The sequence below is a fragment of the Cetorhinus maximus genome, chromosome 7, assembly GCF_964194155.1.
Source record: "Cetorhinus maximus chromosome 7, sCetMax3.hap1.1, whole genome shotgun sequence".
Taxonomy (NCBI): Eukaryota; Metazoa; Chordata; class Chondrichthyes; order Lamniformes; family Cetorhinidae; genus Cetorhinus; species Cetorhinus maximus.
The window spans coordinates 46,491,495-46,508,121 of NC_135885.1; the positions used below are offsets into that span (position 1 = coordinate 46,491,495).

The 16,627-nt window shown below is 44.5% G+C and overlaps 1 protein-coding gene across 10 annotated transcripts in view; it reads right to left on the reverse strand.

The window, feature by feature from the left end:
* Nucleotides 1-16,627, reverse strand: part of sgcg (sarcoglycan, gamma) — an 827,414-nt gene that overhangs the window by 481,407 nt on the left and 329,380 nt on the right. Inside the window, exon 1 of one of the 10 annotated variants that reach the window (XM_078545432.1) lies at nucleotides 9,025-9,139. The exons of the other annotated variants lie outside the window; for them this stretch is intronic. The gene's annotated coding sequence lies outside the window, so the exon portion shown is untranslated. Of the gene's footprint in view, nucleotides 1-9,024; nucleotides 9,140-16,627 lie in introns of those variants that run through there. 10 annotated transcript variants of the gene reach the window in all.

Sequence of the window (16,627 nt, forward strand, 5' to 3'; positions counted from 1 at the left end):
ATTCTGCTGGGCAGGGTGTTGTGAAAATGATGGAGGGGTGGAGATTGGAAGCAAAATTAATAAATTTTTCCAGGTCCCGACGAGAGCATGAAGCAGCACCGAAGTAATCATCGATGTACCGGAGAAAGAGTTGTGGGAGGGGGCCGGAGTAGGACTGGAACAAGGAATGTTCCACATACCCCATAAAGAGACAGGCATAGCTGGGGCCCATGCGGGTACCCATAGCCACACCTTTTATTTGGAGGAAGTGAGAGGAGTTAAAGGAGAAATTGTTCAGTGTGAGAACAAGTTCAGCCAGACAGAGGAGAGTAGTCCCACAGCTTCCAACCTGATAATCGCCCAACCTCGGACGGCCCGCTTCTACCTCCTACCCAAAATCCACAAACAGAACTGTCCTGGCAGACCGATCGTGTCAGCCTGTTCCTGCCCCATGGAACTCATTTCTCGTTATCTTGACTCCCTTCTCTCTCCCCTTGTCCAGTCCCTTCCCACCTACATCCGTGATTCCTCTGACACCTTACGTCACATCAGCAATTTCCAGTTCCCTGGCCCCAACCACTTCCTCTTCACCATGGATGTCCAATCCCTCTACATCTCCATCCCCCACCACGATGGTCTGAGGGCCCTTAGCTTCTTCCTTGAACAGAGGCCCCAACAATCCCCATCCACCACTACTCTCCTCCGTCTGGCTGAACTTGTTCTCACACTGAACAATTTCTCCTTTAACTCCTCTCACTTCCTCCAAATAAAAGGTGTGGCTATGGGTACCCGTATGGGCCCCAGCTATGCCTGTCTCTTTATGGGGTATGTGGAACATTCCTTGTTCCAGTCCTACTCCGGCCCCCTCCCACAACTCTTTCTCCGGTACATCGATGATTACTTCGGTGCTGCTTCATGCTCTCGTCGGGACCTGGAAAAATTTATTAATTTTGCTTCCAATCTCCACCCCTCCATCATTTTCACATGGTCCATCTCTGACACTTCTCTTCCCTTCCTTGACCTCTCTGTCTCAATTTCTGATGATAGACTGTCCACCAATATCCATTACAAGCTTACCGACTCCCACAGCTACCTCGACTACAGCTCCTCACACCCCGCTTCCTGTAAGGACTCCATCCCATTCTCTCAGTTCCTTCACCTCCGTCGCATCTGTTCTGATGACGCTACCTTCAAAAACAGCTCCTCTGACATGTCCTCCTTCTTCCTTAACCGAGGTTTTCCACCCACGGTCGTTGAGAGGGCCCTCAACCGTGTCCGACCCATATCCCGCGCATCCGCCCTCACGCCTTCTCCTCCCTCCCAGAAACATGATAGGGTCCCCCTTGTCCTCACTTATCACCCCACCAGCCTTCGCATTCAAAGGATCATCCTCCGCCATTTCTGCCAACTCCAGCATGATGCCACCACCAAACACATCTTCCCTTCACTCCACCCTGGCGGCATTCCATAGGGATCGTTCCTTCCGGGACATCCTGGTCCACTCCTCCATCATCCCCTACTCCTCAACCCCCACCTATGGCACCTCCCATGCCCACGCAGAAGATACAACACCTGCCCTTTCACTTCCTCTCTCCTCACCGTCCAAGGGCCCAAACACTCCTTTCAAGTGAAGCAGCATTTCACTTGCATTTCCCCTAACTTAGTCTACTGCATTCGTTGCTCCCAATGCGGTCTCCTCGACATTGGAGAGACAAAACGCAAACTGGGCGACCGCTTTGCAGAACACCTGCGGTCTGTCCGCAAGAAAGACCCAAATCTCCCTGTCGCTTGCCATTTTAACACTCCACCCTGTTCTCTTGCCCACATGTCTGTCCTTGGCTTGCTGCATTGTTCCAGTGAAGCCAAACGCAAACTGGAGGAACAGCACCTCATCTTCCGACTAGGCACTTTACAGCCTTCCGGGCTGAATATTGAATTCAACAACTTTAGATCTTAAACTCCCCCTCCCCCCATCCCCACCCCGTTTCTTCCCCCTCCCTTTTGTTTTGTTTTTTTTTCAATAATTTATATAGATTCTTCTTTTCCCACCTATTTCCATTATTTTTAAATCTACAACTAATACCTTGTTAGTCTTTCCACCCCACCCCCACTAGAGCTGTACCTTGAGTGTCCTGCCATCCATTCTTAATTAGCACTTTTCTTAGATAATATCACCACCTTCAACACCTCTTTGATCCTTTTGTCTGTGACATCTTTTGATTATCTGCTCCTATCACTGCTTGCTTATCCCCACAACCACCCCACCCTCAACTTCTCTCTCCCCCCGCCCCCCACCTTAGACCAGCTTATATTTCACCTCTCTCCTAACTATACTTCAGTTCTGCCGAAGGGTCATGTTGGACTCGAAACGTCAACTCTTTTCTTCTCCACTGATGCTGCCAGACCTGCTAAGTTTTTCCAGGTAATTCTGTTTTTGTTTTGGATTTCCAGCATCCGCAGTAGCTTTTAACTTTTTGTTTTGGTCCTTAGTTATGTGTGGCAGCGGAATTAACTGTATCTATACTAATTCTCTTTTTTTTTTGTGCAACACTCCTCAAGGTAAGAGCATAATGAAATATTGGGCCAAATTTTGCTAGAAAAATAACACCGAGCTGATGATGCACACTGCTACTAATGAGAAAATCAGCCAGCAGATTCAGGAGATGGAGGGATGACCTGTGAGTTGTAAATCAACTGGGTGATTGATGTCATTCTGCTGTTTGCCTCACACAAATGGTGGCTTGCACAAATGGTCCTCAACCTCTCAGTTACTTTTCAGAACTGCATATGAGCTGACCATTAAACTTTTTGCAGAAATTTAGGCCTCGTACATAACAGTTCTAGTAACCCTTTTAACGTGATATTATTAACACAAAGTCAAACATTAGCTCTGTCTCAGAAAGGGAACTATTTAAATGATTGTGTTACATTCCTGCATGTAGTGAGCTCTTAGGGATTTTAACAATTCAAATTTAGGGTTTTAAAGTGTTTTTCTCACTTTTCTGTCTCTTTTTCTCATCACGCTGGTGGTCACTGCTAGTACTGCATTAAGGACACCGAGGAGGTGTTCAGCAATGGACCCAGACTTCCAGCTAAGTCCGAGATTTCACCGGGGCCTGCCAATGTAGCACTGATGAGGGGGGGTTGGGGATCATGTTGGACAGGGCATGGGAGTAATGGGAGTAGGGAGGACACAGGCAGGGAAAATTATGAGGGAGGGGCTGCCAATTGGATACCCAGAAATGAGGCAAACCCCTTTCACTGATAGCAACCCACAGGTTTAAACTTGTCGGGCTGCATGTTCGTTGTAGACCTCTTCTGTTGTCTGTTAGTTTGAGCAGGGGTGGGATGAGGTCCTTAAGTTAGCATTAGTTTCCCAATTTAGGGCCTCAATTGGACCATGGGCGGGCTGCCCACCTGACGCCACTCTCACTAATTATAAATTGACGACATTGGCAGGGGCACAGACAAACAAGTGGTCAGGCGGCGGCCATGTCACTGATGGCACAGTGCCCTATTTTATGGGTCCACCCATCTGCTTTCCTGCCTGTGGATGGCCCACAAAATCCAGCTCCAAGGTTCAGTGTCTGTTACTTTTTATTTTCCTTGTGAAGCGCTTTCGGGCATTTTTCCCATATTAAAGGCACTGCAGAAAAGCAAAATGTTGTTGTGTTTAAGTCAGGCCTCAGACAAGAAAGGACAGTTATTCTAATTTACTGCTACACCCAGCCTTTTGTCTGTCAGTAATCTAATATAAGGGGACAGATTTTCAAAGAGTCGAAAATACTCTGCAGATCTTTAAAATTGGCAGACATTACCTGGATGCCGAAGTCACAAATTGATGAATAGATCTAAATGCTCTTGAAGGGCAGGTAGGTGCTGTATAACTGTTATAATCTGAAGTTTTTTAAACATACCATTCTTAAATCTAAAAAAAACAGGTAGCAGCTGTCACTGTGAGTTTAAACAAAAGCCTCTGCTGGACTGTTTTGATTGACAGGCCATCTGCTGCAGGTTAGAAAACAAATCTAGCATCTGGTTGTGCACTTTCAATAGAGTTCTTTGTTGACATTTCCCCAATGATTATTATTATGTCATTATTAATATTTGGTTGAGTTTCAAAAGCTACAATTATCTCAGCAGAGGTTCTGAATTCTCAGCTTGATTGACAGTTTTCAGATGCTATTAAAAGATTAGCTGTCTTCGATGTGTGGTCTGAATGGAAGTTTGTTTTTTTAAGCGATTAACCACTTGAGAAGAATTAAAAGCTTTGATTGGGTTTTATGAATGGGAAATTTCTTTACTTAACAAATGTTTATGGGTTAGAACTGTCTTGAATTCTTAGAAGTTTTTTTTTCATCTTCACATGATTCCTGAGGTCTGCCCATGATGAATATCATGTGTATGGCTATGAAATTGAAATGGAGGGTACAAGGGGATCATGGAACGTGGGTGGGGAAGTGAGGGGCTATGAGGGATGTGGGTAAGAGTGCCTAACAGCTTCTGAAGCACCTGGGAAGAAGACCCAGAGAACTGAGATGGGCCTTCGAACCAACCTGCCTTGGTACATTCCCACTCCTATTTCCACCTATGCTCTGCTTCCAGGGTCGGTGGCCCGGCTCCATCCCGTACCTGCCACCCCCACTCCCCACCCACCCCCAACTGCACCTCCCCACCCCCACCGCCCCCAGACTGCAACTCATGTGATTCGAGGTATTTTTTACCGAGGTGGGTCTGGTGAGTTGGGAAATATCTCAACTTGAGTTGGCTAAAATCCAGCCCAAAGTGTGAAAATGCATTTTTTAGTTATTCTCCTAATACTAAAATTACCTAACCTCTTCATATTAAAATGTTTAATTCTTGGTCTATTTAATAAAATATAACAGCATAGAGACTCTAAAATACAATGCTTCATAACTTTACATGATCACCATTAACTAAATATGCCCTTCCCTTTCAAAAGGAGAGCTCTCTCATCAGAAAGAAGACCATTAATACAACATTTCTGATGAGTGCCGTATGATTTATATTTGAAGGTTTTTGTCAAGTATCTACCATTAAAAATATGTCACTCTGTCACTTTGACAGCAGCATGTCTAGGATGCCAAGAAACAAAATTATTAATCCAACTCCAATGGTAGGTTTTGATTCAGTGATAAAAGCGCAACATTCTTCGAGTAAGCACCTTAGAACTGAGTGTTTCTGATGATAATAGCAAAATGGTTGAGTCAGCCTGAGATTGTCGAATAGCAATAGCAATAGGTTATGAAAAACCTATTTAACCATGCTGTATATGTTGGAAAACCTCATTAGAACAGTGACAGAAGGTTGCAGAATTTGATTAATTATATGCAAATAAAACTGACTGTTTTCTTCCATTTGAAGGGCTTAGAATTCCTAACCTGAAAAGCTGGCTGAGAATCATTTTAAAAAGGTCTAAACAACAGCTCCGCTCTAGATTCTGTAAATCAACAGTTTTCCGCTTGACCGCGTAAGCTTTGAAATTGCGCTGTTGGGTGCTAAATTAATGTATCATTCAAAATTCCCTTCTCCATTATTTTACAGCAGACCATCTATTTTAACCATTGCTCAAACAGTACATAGAGGAATTTCAGACAGCTGCATTAAGCATTTGAATTTTAGTATCCCACAGTGCAACTTGAAGGCTATAGGAAATGAATGACTGTGTTTACATGCAAATTGATGTCAAATGGCTGTGCACACAGACTTCCTCTACTCGTACAAGGTGTGGATCAGGGACAAACTGTCCCAAAAAAGCCTGGCACTGCTTTTGACATTGTTATCACTTCGGTTCCAAAATGATGTAAAGTTCTGAATGGAAACAACAGCTTCTGCGAAAGCATCATTTGGGAAAACTGACTTTACTTTGATATTTTGATGGCAAACTATTATTTTTTAAATGCCTGTCATTAACATTCAAGTGAAAACTTTATAGCTAAAACAATAACCTGTACAAGTTCTTAGGATTAGAAAGAAATGGAGCAATCCTGGGGCTCTACTGTTCCAGCTTCCTTAATGTTGATGCTTTCTTTCAGGCCCAATACCCAGATTTATTCGACACTCCGGGCCTGCACCCAACAGTGTCTTCCCCACATGCAAGCCTGTATTATTTAAACCAGAATCAATAAAAAGTTCAGACATTTTGTCCCCATGGAGCGTACTTATATCAGGTAACCTTCCGCACTTACCAAGGATCTGACTTCCTAACTACAGAAATGTCAATTCTTGAAACGGTTTTGATTTTATGTGGTGCTTTGATGGTTAAATTCATGCATAATATCAAAATACAATTTGACACTGAGATTCCATAGGAAAGGAGAAAAGTCACTCAGGAGTGTGTGATATCTATCCCAGCAACACGAAGGTAAGAGATGTTGGAACTGGGTATCAGTTCCTTATATAAACAGCATAGAATTTAGTTTAAATTCTGGCATGGGCAATTGTCCATTAAACATACTTATCTAGAACAGATTTTGTAATCTGACTTTAACCTCTGCAGTAATTTCATAGCTACTGGAAAACAACAGGTTGCGTATAAAAAGTGAACCTTCCCTGTTTCATAGCAAGCCTTATCCTATTCTGCAGATCTACACAAAAGTTCAATTGGTGCTTATAAAGTTCTAAGGTAGGATTCATTTAAAATAGCCTTCAACAAGCATTCTAAAAGTGACTGGGGTGGGGCTGCAAGATGATGTTTCCATTTCTAAAGACCCAAGTGTCTGTTCTACACTGATGGGTTCAATTTAATCTATTGCAGCTATTGGCCCATTTAAAATAAACAGAATAAAATGACAGGCAGAGATGTTACCATGGCCAGGATTTTGCCCTCGTCGGGCGAGCTCGGCGGGGGCGGGTGGGAGCGGTTGCGAAGCTGATCGCCGCCTGCGATCGGGGCCGGACCGCAGTTTCACGCTGGTCAGCCAATTAAGGCCCGCTCAGCGTGAGCCACATGCGGCAACACTCAGCACCGCCTGTGTGGAGGGGGAGGAGGAGGGCGAGAGTGCAGCTTAGTGCATGCGCATGGGTGCGTGCTGGAAAAGCTCCCTGAGGCATACAAGCAGGGACATGTTCTTCATGAAATGTTAAAATTCATATTTTATTTTTAATTGCTGCTGGAAACCTCAGCCCGCCCGTAGATGGGATTTCCTAAAAGGTGCAAAGGCCGCTTGGCCTTTTCGCCTGCCCGCCAAAGGTTGGATGGGCAGTGAAAAATAGCCTTTAATTGGATCTCTAATGGCCTTAATAGGCCTGATAATTGTCAGCGGGTGTGCTGTCGACTCCCACGTGCGCCTGCCGATGCAAGCGTGCGATGATGTCGGGACGCTCACTGGACATCATCGCGCATCATTTTACACTCGAGCGGGTCGGGATCATGCCCGGTCGCTCAGCTAAAAACCCTGCCTCATATTTGCACACTCCCATACTTAGACTATTACTTATATAGTAAACAACAGCTGCCGGATCCAGTCTTTTAATAAAATAGGTACACAGTGGCTGCCAAACACATCTCATATCAAGGGCATTTGGAGCAAAGCTCACTAGAGTTTGGGAGGCCCACTTATTTAAGCAATTGTTCAGCACTCCCAGTGCAGATGGATTCATGTATTTCAAGCATGTAGGCCACAGGATAACAGCAGTAGGCTGATCGAGGAGATGCTGTGCCAAAAAACAATTTCAGCAGTTGAAATTAGCAGCATGATAACCTACATGAACTACATTGAAAGGGATGGCTGAGGGTCATTAAATGGCCCAAGGAGAAGTGAAGACTGCACCTTAACCTAGAAAGCCCTGAAGGTAATGTTGAAAGGAGGTGCAGGGAAGGAGGGTCGCCATCATTGTGTTCAAAGGATACCGCCTTCAGCAATCTGCTGCATGGGAAGAAGTGACAAAGCAAGTCAACACTGCTTGACATATTACAAAGGTTATTGGCACAGATGAGAAAAAAAGTTTAACACAGCAGCAGAAGTTTGCTAAAGTAAGTGTATCTTGAATGTGGCTATAGAATGGCTATAACACACATTGTCACTCCAACCAGCACTCAGATCCTGCATGCTTTTGGGAGGGCTGGGTGGAGGGGGGATGGGGGGAGGGGTGGGGTGTTGCAGGATGACAATGTGCTTAACAACGATAGGGGCTCTTCAAAATCATAGTTCTCCACCAATCTATTGCAGGCAAAAGACGCCCATGGTAGGAAGGAAGAGCAACTAGAAGGGGTTCCCCCAAACTGAAATCCTGTATCCAACTTGAGGAAATTGCCCTGAAAATAGTCAGTTCAACAAACATCATCCTATATTTCTAGGTTAGCCTGAATATTATTGCTTTTTCTCTTCCTCCTAATCTTTCATACACTGACGCACTCAATTAATCACAAACCCAGAACACACCATGGCATCATAATACAGCATATATTGGTAAGTTTGATACAAGGACTGCATTGCTCATATTGTATTATACTGTATGTTCCCCTTCCATTTCTATTCATCTCACCAAGGAGCTACAGCACTTCATAGCAGCACTTGCTCCAGCTTCCCACAAGCATCATTATGGATGTGTCTATTCACATTTAAAGGTTGTTCATGTATTTTGTATCTCAGATCTATGCAGAGATGATACACCAGCTTCTACGTGTAACTGGTTTTATTTATAAGAGTTTCTCAAAAGTCTGCAACTCAAAATGTTAACTCCTGCTTCAGCTCTAGCCTCCAGCTCTTTCTACAGTTTGTTTACTTTTCTCCGATTCCACACCCAGGTTTAACTAATCAAGCACGGTGAGCAGTTACCAGACTCACATAGTCAAACACAGAACAATTCAGCCATTGGACATTACATCTTCACCACCCCTCCCCCTCCACCCTTTGCAAAACTAAAGGCCTTATTTTAATTTAAACCATCCTAAACAAGAAACGTATGTACATCAAGTCATTTCTTCATCACGCCAGGCTTCACTAATCGAGCACAGTGAGCATAGATCAGTTACCAGACCTAGATAATCAAACAGAAAATAATTGAGCCAATGAACATTACCTGTGCTCCTTGCTCTGAGACAAATAGATTGTTGCTCTTTATTTGCTGTATGTGCCTGATAGACAATAAACTGCTATCATGCTATAGTGCAAGGTCAGCTCCTTTCCAGGATATTGCAGCAGTCCAGGCTCGAAATGTGAGTGAAATATGTCTTGGAGGGGGTCACAGAAAGCAGCTGCTTGGTATCAGTCACTCCTCCCAATATAGAGTTCTACTGAGGTCAAAGCCGTCAAGAAATCCTTTCAAAGAAGAAGAACGAATGCTTATCATAGTCTTTACTGCAACTCAGCTGCACCCAGTCAAATTTCTCTGGTAGGTTTGATACCAAAAGAGCCTCTCTTCTCCATCCCAAATCATCATAAAAATCACATTACACCACTGATAATGCCATCTTAAGATTAAAATAGGCCTCTGCCTGCCTGCAGCTGGAGCCCCCGGCAACTTCAAAATCAGCAAAGATGAAATTTTGTTGTGTGGGAACAATGAAACCTTGTGTTAGTCAATAGAGTCAGACTCCTCCTTTAAGACTCCTCAAACACCGCTACACCTGCTAAGCCAAGCAGAGGGGTAGCAGGAAGGGGGAACAGGGCAGTGGTGTAGGGTGTTGTGGTTAAAATTGACCCCAAGCATATTGTCAAGTCTAGATTTATATTAACTAACGTTGGAATGGTAGTCGGTGGGGGTGGGGGTGGGGGTGGGGGGGTAAGTCAGGGTGGAGGTGGATCAGAGGTCGGGTGGGTGGGGGTTGGATCAGAGGTCAGGTGGTTGGGGGCTTCAGGTCGGCAGATGTGGGCAGGTCGAGCCTGTAGGGGTGTCAGGTCAGTGGGGATTGGGTTGTGTCGATGGGGTCAGGTCAGGTTGGAGGGGATCATGTCAGGGGGGGTCAGGGGTTGAGGCGTCAGGTTGGGGGTTCGGGGGTGAGAGTCGGGCCATTGGGGGTGAGGGGGAGTGGAGTCCCGTGCAGGTGGGGGGAATCTCATGAGTGATTGGAGGGGTGGGGAATACCGTGGGGGTGGTTAGTCGGAGGGTGAAGGAGTCCCTTGGGGGCTCGGGGGTGGTTGGTTGGCGGTGGGGGGGGGGGTGTGGACGTGGTTGGTCTGGATCTTTACAATAGTTACCCAGAAGTTCTAAGAGGTTTTAATTGTTCTCACTTTTTCTGAGTAAGTATTGGTGTAACCCATTCGGAACCATCTGAAGTTTGCGATTTAAATCACATTTTCAGATGGTTCCCAGTGCATGGCAATTGCCCAGAGGAAGTTTGTGCTTCTGGGAAATTACCATGCAAACCCTTACCTATGAAGTTCCAAAAGGGGTTCCCCAGCGCGACTTTAGGGTACCTCCCCAATCCGACGTTGGGGAGCTCAGAAGTTGCAGCCCAGGATAATATACAATATCTATCTTATACTCTAACATTCAGGGTAATTATGTGGTATATGTGAATTAACAGGCGAACTATGGTTGGCACACCACACTATACAATAGTTGACAGATGTGACCAAACCAGATTCCATGGATTTCTCAACAATCCACCCAGACATTTGTCACATTGTGAGCCAACCAATCTCACTGAAACTTCATCTTTCTCACAAGAGTTTCCAATCTCCACATTTGAAGATCTTGCCTTAGTATTCTCTTCAAAAGTTGCTTCTACTTGAAAGGCTTCAACAGCGACCCACCTCACAGGGTTTTAATTATGTCTTCTGAGATTACTTTCTCCTGGATCGCTGAGTACACTCAAGCTTCACCTCCCAAACACAATTTCAGATCTTTGGCTGTGCCAAGCAGAACACCACTGGGTCAAAGTGGTACCTTTGCCTCAATGGTCTGCAGCACAGAGTCAACAACTTTTGGCTGCCTTTTCAGAACTGCAGGGTTCCTCTCATGCTCACTTCACTTAAAGTCTCTCCCTGCAGGTCCTTCTTGAATTCGGAGCATATTATTCTGCTTCTTTCTTTCAACTTCACTTAAGGGACCTCTTTCAGTCCTCTGGCTTTGGCCCTTACCAGACCTCTCCCTGTCCTCTCCCTGGTTTGGGACATCCTCCTTGTCCCCTTCCCCTGTCCTGCTCCATGGGACACACCCACTACAATGGCCCTCCATTTTAGGCCATCTGATCTGCCTCTTCATGCCATTTTCTCTTTTCCGTTGTGCGCAGGGCCGGTCCCTGGCCTGAAGAAAGGAAAAAAAAATGAACTGTGCATTTGCGAGCATTTCCCAGCCGGCGCATGTGCTCGAGGCCCGGGGTTCGTCAGGAACCAAAGTTTCCGACTTATGGGCAGGATTTTGCCCTCAGTGGGGATAATCAGCAGAGGCAGGTGGGGGCAGTTGGGAAGCTGACCGCCTCCTGCGATCGACTCCGCACTGCGATTTTACGCTGGTGGGCCAATTAAGGCCCGCCCACTGTGGAATGCGAGCGGCGGAGGGAGAGTGGACCGAGTGCGATATTTGTGTATGCACGCGGAAGAGCGCTTTAATCTCCCTGAGGCATGGAGCTGCCTCGGGGAGATGAAGCGCTGTTTAAAAAAAATAAAGGAAATAAAATTGTCATAAAACATGTCCCCTCATGTGACTCTGTCACATGAGCTGGGACATGTTTTTAATTCAAAAATAAATTTTTTATTTGATGTTTCTTTGCTTTAGGAAACCTCATCCCGACCGTGGGTGAGGTTTCCTAAAAAATGTAAAGGCCGCGTGGCCTTTTGGCCTGCCCGCCAACTGTTAGGTTGGGCAGGCGGCGTAAATTTGAATTTAATTAGTTTCTTAATGGCATTAATAGGCCTCTTAATTGTCGGCAGGTGCGCAGCCGACTCCGGCATGCGCCCGCCGAACAAAATACGGTGAGACTGCGCGATGACATCAGGACACTTGCCCAACGTCATCACGCGTCATTTTACGCTCGGGTGTGTCGGGCGCGTGCACGCTGAGCGTAATATTCTGCCCCATGAACTAAAGAAGGTAAGTATTTGAGTTTCATCTCAGTTCATTCTATATGTTTTTCTTGGGTGCGATTAGTATCTCAGAGCACTACTGTAGATGAGCTTTTGCTTCATATGGCCTGGAGTGAGCCAAATGCCCCGGTGATTTGGAATCAGTCCAGAGGTCAAACAGAGACACTTGCTGCTAAAAACAGAAAATGCTGGAAAAACTCAGCAGGTCTGACAGCATCTGTGGAGAGAGAAACAGAGTTGACGTTTTGAGTCCGTGTGACCCTTCAGAGCTCTGAAGAAGTGTCATATGGACTTGAAACGTTAACTCTGTCTTTCTCTTCACAGATGCTGTCAGACCTGCTGAGTTTTTCCAGCATTTTCTGTTCTTGTTTCAGATTTCCAGCATCCGCAGTATTTTGCTTTTGTCTTGGAGACACTTGTTGCTTCTTTTTCATTCATGTAAGCACTGCTGACAAAACCAGTATTTACTACATTACCCTTTCCTGGTTATATCATAGGCAGTCACCTGCTCTTCCTCAGTTTTGGAAAACTGTAGAATTAACCCTTCACTCCATCCCAGCTTAAACAGATTTCTTGAACAGTAAATGTTAAATTAAATGATGAAACATCATATCATAATTTGCAGTAGCTGTAAGAATGGTTATTCTTGCTGCAAAAGAAAGTTTCATCTGCTACAATAAGCAACAAAATAGTGTGCACCAAATATAATGTCCATGAATATTAACCATAATGTACTGATCCTTTCGTGCCTGTCTATATCCTTCTGATTGCTTCATTTAGATTATCCAATTGGAACAAGACAGGTTGAATCATACTTTTCAAAATTTGACTGAACGAAAGAAGTTTAAATAGACGGGGCTAATTATAATCCTACCTGCCCAGCAGATTCCAGGTGGACGGGCAGTTAAAACTGCTCAGGGTACTTACTCACCATGTAGATGCCAGGAGTTAAAGTGTCCCATTTTTTTTATTGGCTCAACTGAGCAGGTGACATTGCCCAAAGCTGCCAATGCATTTCGGGTTCCAATGATGGGACCCGGCTACAATTTTAACTCAGCAGCAGGCCTGTGTAACAGGGGAGAGCATTGGGGTCAAAAGGGACCCAAATGATAAGTTTTTTTTTCACTTTCCTTCTGCCACCAGGAGAAGTAAGCATCTTGTGGGCAGCCTCTTGGTCACATGATTTGGAACAGCTCCCTGCCTACTTTCCAGCCAAAAAAGCTGGGGAGTTGACTAGAAAATTTAAATGATAGCATGAATTAAAAATAACATCATTTCTGGAGTAGCAATTGAGTCCCTAACATGCACTGCTACCTAATTACCGAAGACTGGCTGGGGGTTAAAATTGGGCTTGGTGGGCTGGAGTTAATTGGGTGCTGGAGTCTCCAGCCCTCCCCACCCCCCACCCAAGCAAGAAGGTTAGTGCTGAGCCCACCCCAGGAATTTAATGGTTGGAGGGGCATTTTGCCATCTGGGCAGGAAGCCCTGCCTTTGAGGGCTGATGGTGAAGGGGTGGGGGCTCAAGGTAGACAGGCTGAAGAAGAGTGTAACTGTGGGGGAAAAGACTTTGGGGGTCTCTTCAGTGGGCCCTTGGGGCTGGTTAAAGAGGCACAACACCCCCCCCCCCCCCCACCGCAATTCCCTATCACCAGCAAAAGTTATATTTCAGCGCAATTAAATCCCAGCAGTGACAGGATAATATCCTTAAGTGAACATAATTGGCCACTTAAGGGCTCCACTTGGCCCACAGGGAGGCAGGCAGGCTTGCTACCTGGCAGCCCCTTCTTACTCCGTTGTTGGTAAAATTGCAGTGGGGGCAGCAGATAGATGGTGGCCATGGTGCCCATGGCATTTTACCGCCCTCCTGTCTGCAAACCCACTGCCGGGGGGGTGGGTGGGGGCGTAAAATCAAGCCCCGTGTCTCTTAAACTCAAATTGATCTTCCATTGAAAGATATATTCAAGCAAAGCACACAGGATACGTGTATTTGTATTGAGTAACTGACTGGGAACATTATTTATTCTGAGGCTACTGTGCATCAAACCAAACTGAGGCATTTCCTGTGAATGTACTTGGCTTTTAACACTCTGTTGGTTCAAAACCATTGATACAGTAGAAAAATTAAAGATTTTATTCAATGTACTTGTAAATCCTCCTTTACTATTTGTCATTTCCAGGTTACTGAGTAATCTTGTTGGACAGTATTGAATTTGCACTTGTGCATCATCTGTGTGGATAATAAAATGTTGATTTTGTATGCAGCTTGAAACTACACTAACAAGCTTCTAAAGTACAATTTTTGCCTCCCCTCACATCCTATCATTAAACCTACAAAACAAAACACCATTGTAAAGAGCACAAGTTGTTTTAACAATACAGTGATTCTTAATGTACGAAAGAAAAAAATTGATATCACAGTCACTGGAGTGTTTATTTTTATTCTTGAGATGCAAATGTTACTGGCAAGGCCAGCACTTGCTGCACATCTCTAACTGCCCTTGAGAAGGTGGCAGTGAGCTGCCTTCTTGAATCGCTGCAATCCATGTGGTGTAGGTACACCCATTGTGCTGTTAGGGAGGGAGTTCCAGGATTTTGATCCAGTGACAGTGAAGAAACGGTGGTACAGTTCCAAATCAGGATGGTGTGTGACTTGGAGGGGAACTTGCAGGTGGTGGTGTTCCCATCTATCTGCTGCCCTTGTTCTTTGAGGTTTACACAGAATTACTTAGAATTTTCAGTGCAGTAATGGGCTATTTCGTCCAACTTGCGTATGCTGGTGTTTATGCTCCACATGAACCTTCTCCACCTTATTTGGTCTCAACTCATCATCATACTCTTCTACTCATTTCTCTGTCATGTGCTTATCTAGCTTACCCTTAAATGAATCTGTGCTATTAGCCAAAACCACTCCACGTGATAGCTGTAGAGTAAAGGGTTAACTCTAATAAGAACATACTGAGCATGTGCAAAAGAAACTATGTCACAGTGATGTCACTCACTGAGCGGATGTCTGAGAAGAATCTTAGAGGGCAGCTCTAGCTCTATGTTAGTCTTGTTTTAACCTTTGTAAATAATTAGCATGTAAATAAATCATTTTTGAACAAAGGTCACTGCCTTCAGCGAGATTCCTTCTAGAATAAGAAGTTAATAAATCCCGACATAAACCCATCGTAACAGGATAGCAAGATCAAAATTTCACTTTTGAGGCAAAGAAAACTAACTAAAGAATGCTGAAAATCTAAAGTAATGTAATTGAAAAATCTGGAAGTCAGTAGCACGTGAATTAAGACCTGTAGGCCAAAAGTACTAACATTTCGGGTACAATTCTTCATCAGGACTTTGACTGAATTGCTTATCAACCCATTGTGCATTTCCAGCATTTTGTGTTTGACAGATTTGATCATTTTTAAGTCTATCAAGCAGAAAATTAAAAATTGCAGTTATTAATATTCTCTTCATTTACATACATTCTGGTACAATATTGACTTTGATAAGCCGCAGTTATCACTCTCAACCCAACTTTTCCATAAATTCAGAACAACTGAACTCTTTAAGCACCTTAATCCAATCTAACTGCAGATTGCCAGTAAATAAATTATCACAATAAAATACAGTTCATTTAAAAATATGGAATGGCATTTAATTGTGTAAGTGAAGCAGGAGAGAATGTATATTTATTCTATTAGAGATGTTAATCTAAGCATATAAGGGGAATCAAAATGAGCAGAAAGGTCAAACAGGAATGTTAACTGATACGTTCTCATTTCCCTGTTGAGTAACCTGCTGCTGTATTTTCTGTTTTATTTATATACCATAGCTTTCATGAATGCAGACTTCAAATACATCAAGTTACATCAAACCTATAGCACAAAAACAGGCCATTTATCCCAACTAGCCTAGGCTGGTGTTTATGCTTCACACAAGGCTCCTCCCACCCCTCTTCATTTAACATTATCTGCATATTTCACTAAGCCTTTCTCCCTTATGTGTTTATCTAGCTTCTGCTTAAAATGTGTCTGTGTTATTTGCCTCAATGTCATAACTAATCTTTAGAAAGGGTCTTACACCAGTTTTAATCGCCAGAAAAATCTGCCATGCCTTCTACCTCCATACCTGAATTTCCGGGTCGGAATCGTCCCAGATTGGCATGAAGTGGGGTAGCTGCCATTTTATCTGTCGGCTGCAATGGCAGCTTTTCACACCGTATCATGCCAAATCCAACGCATTAATTATGCATTCCCGGGATACACGCCATTTCAATGGCGGGCGGACTCCGATTTGCCTGCCAAACCATTACCTCGCTGCTTTATCACACCAGGCACCACATGTAAAGTACAGCCATGCTCAGCGCTCCCAGCCCAGGACTGCAGCAAAGAAAACATAACCCCGAAAGGCAAGAAGACTGCAGCCCTTGAGCGCCTTTTGGACGCTGTGGAGGCCGCTGTGATGTCCTCTACTGCCGCTTTGGCCAGGGAGGGGCAGCAACATTACCATTCCAGCTTGGTAGGCGATGGCAGTGGTGATCAGTGCCAATGCTGCACAGAAGAGGTTGGCCATCCAATGCAGATAGAGGAAGAATGATCTCATCCATGCAGCCAGGGTATGGCAACCATCTCATCACTCTAAACTCACACACTCAAGCCCATCACACATTC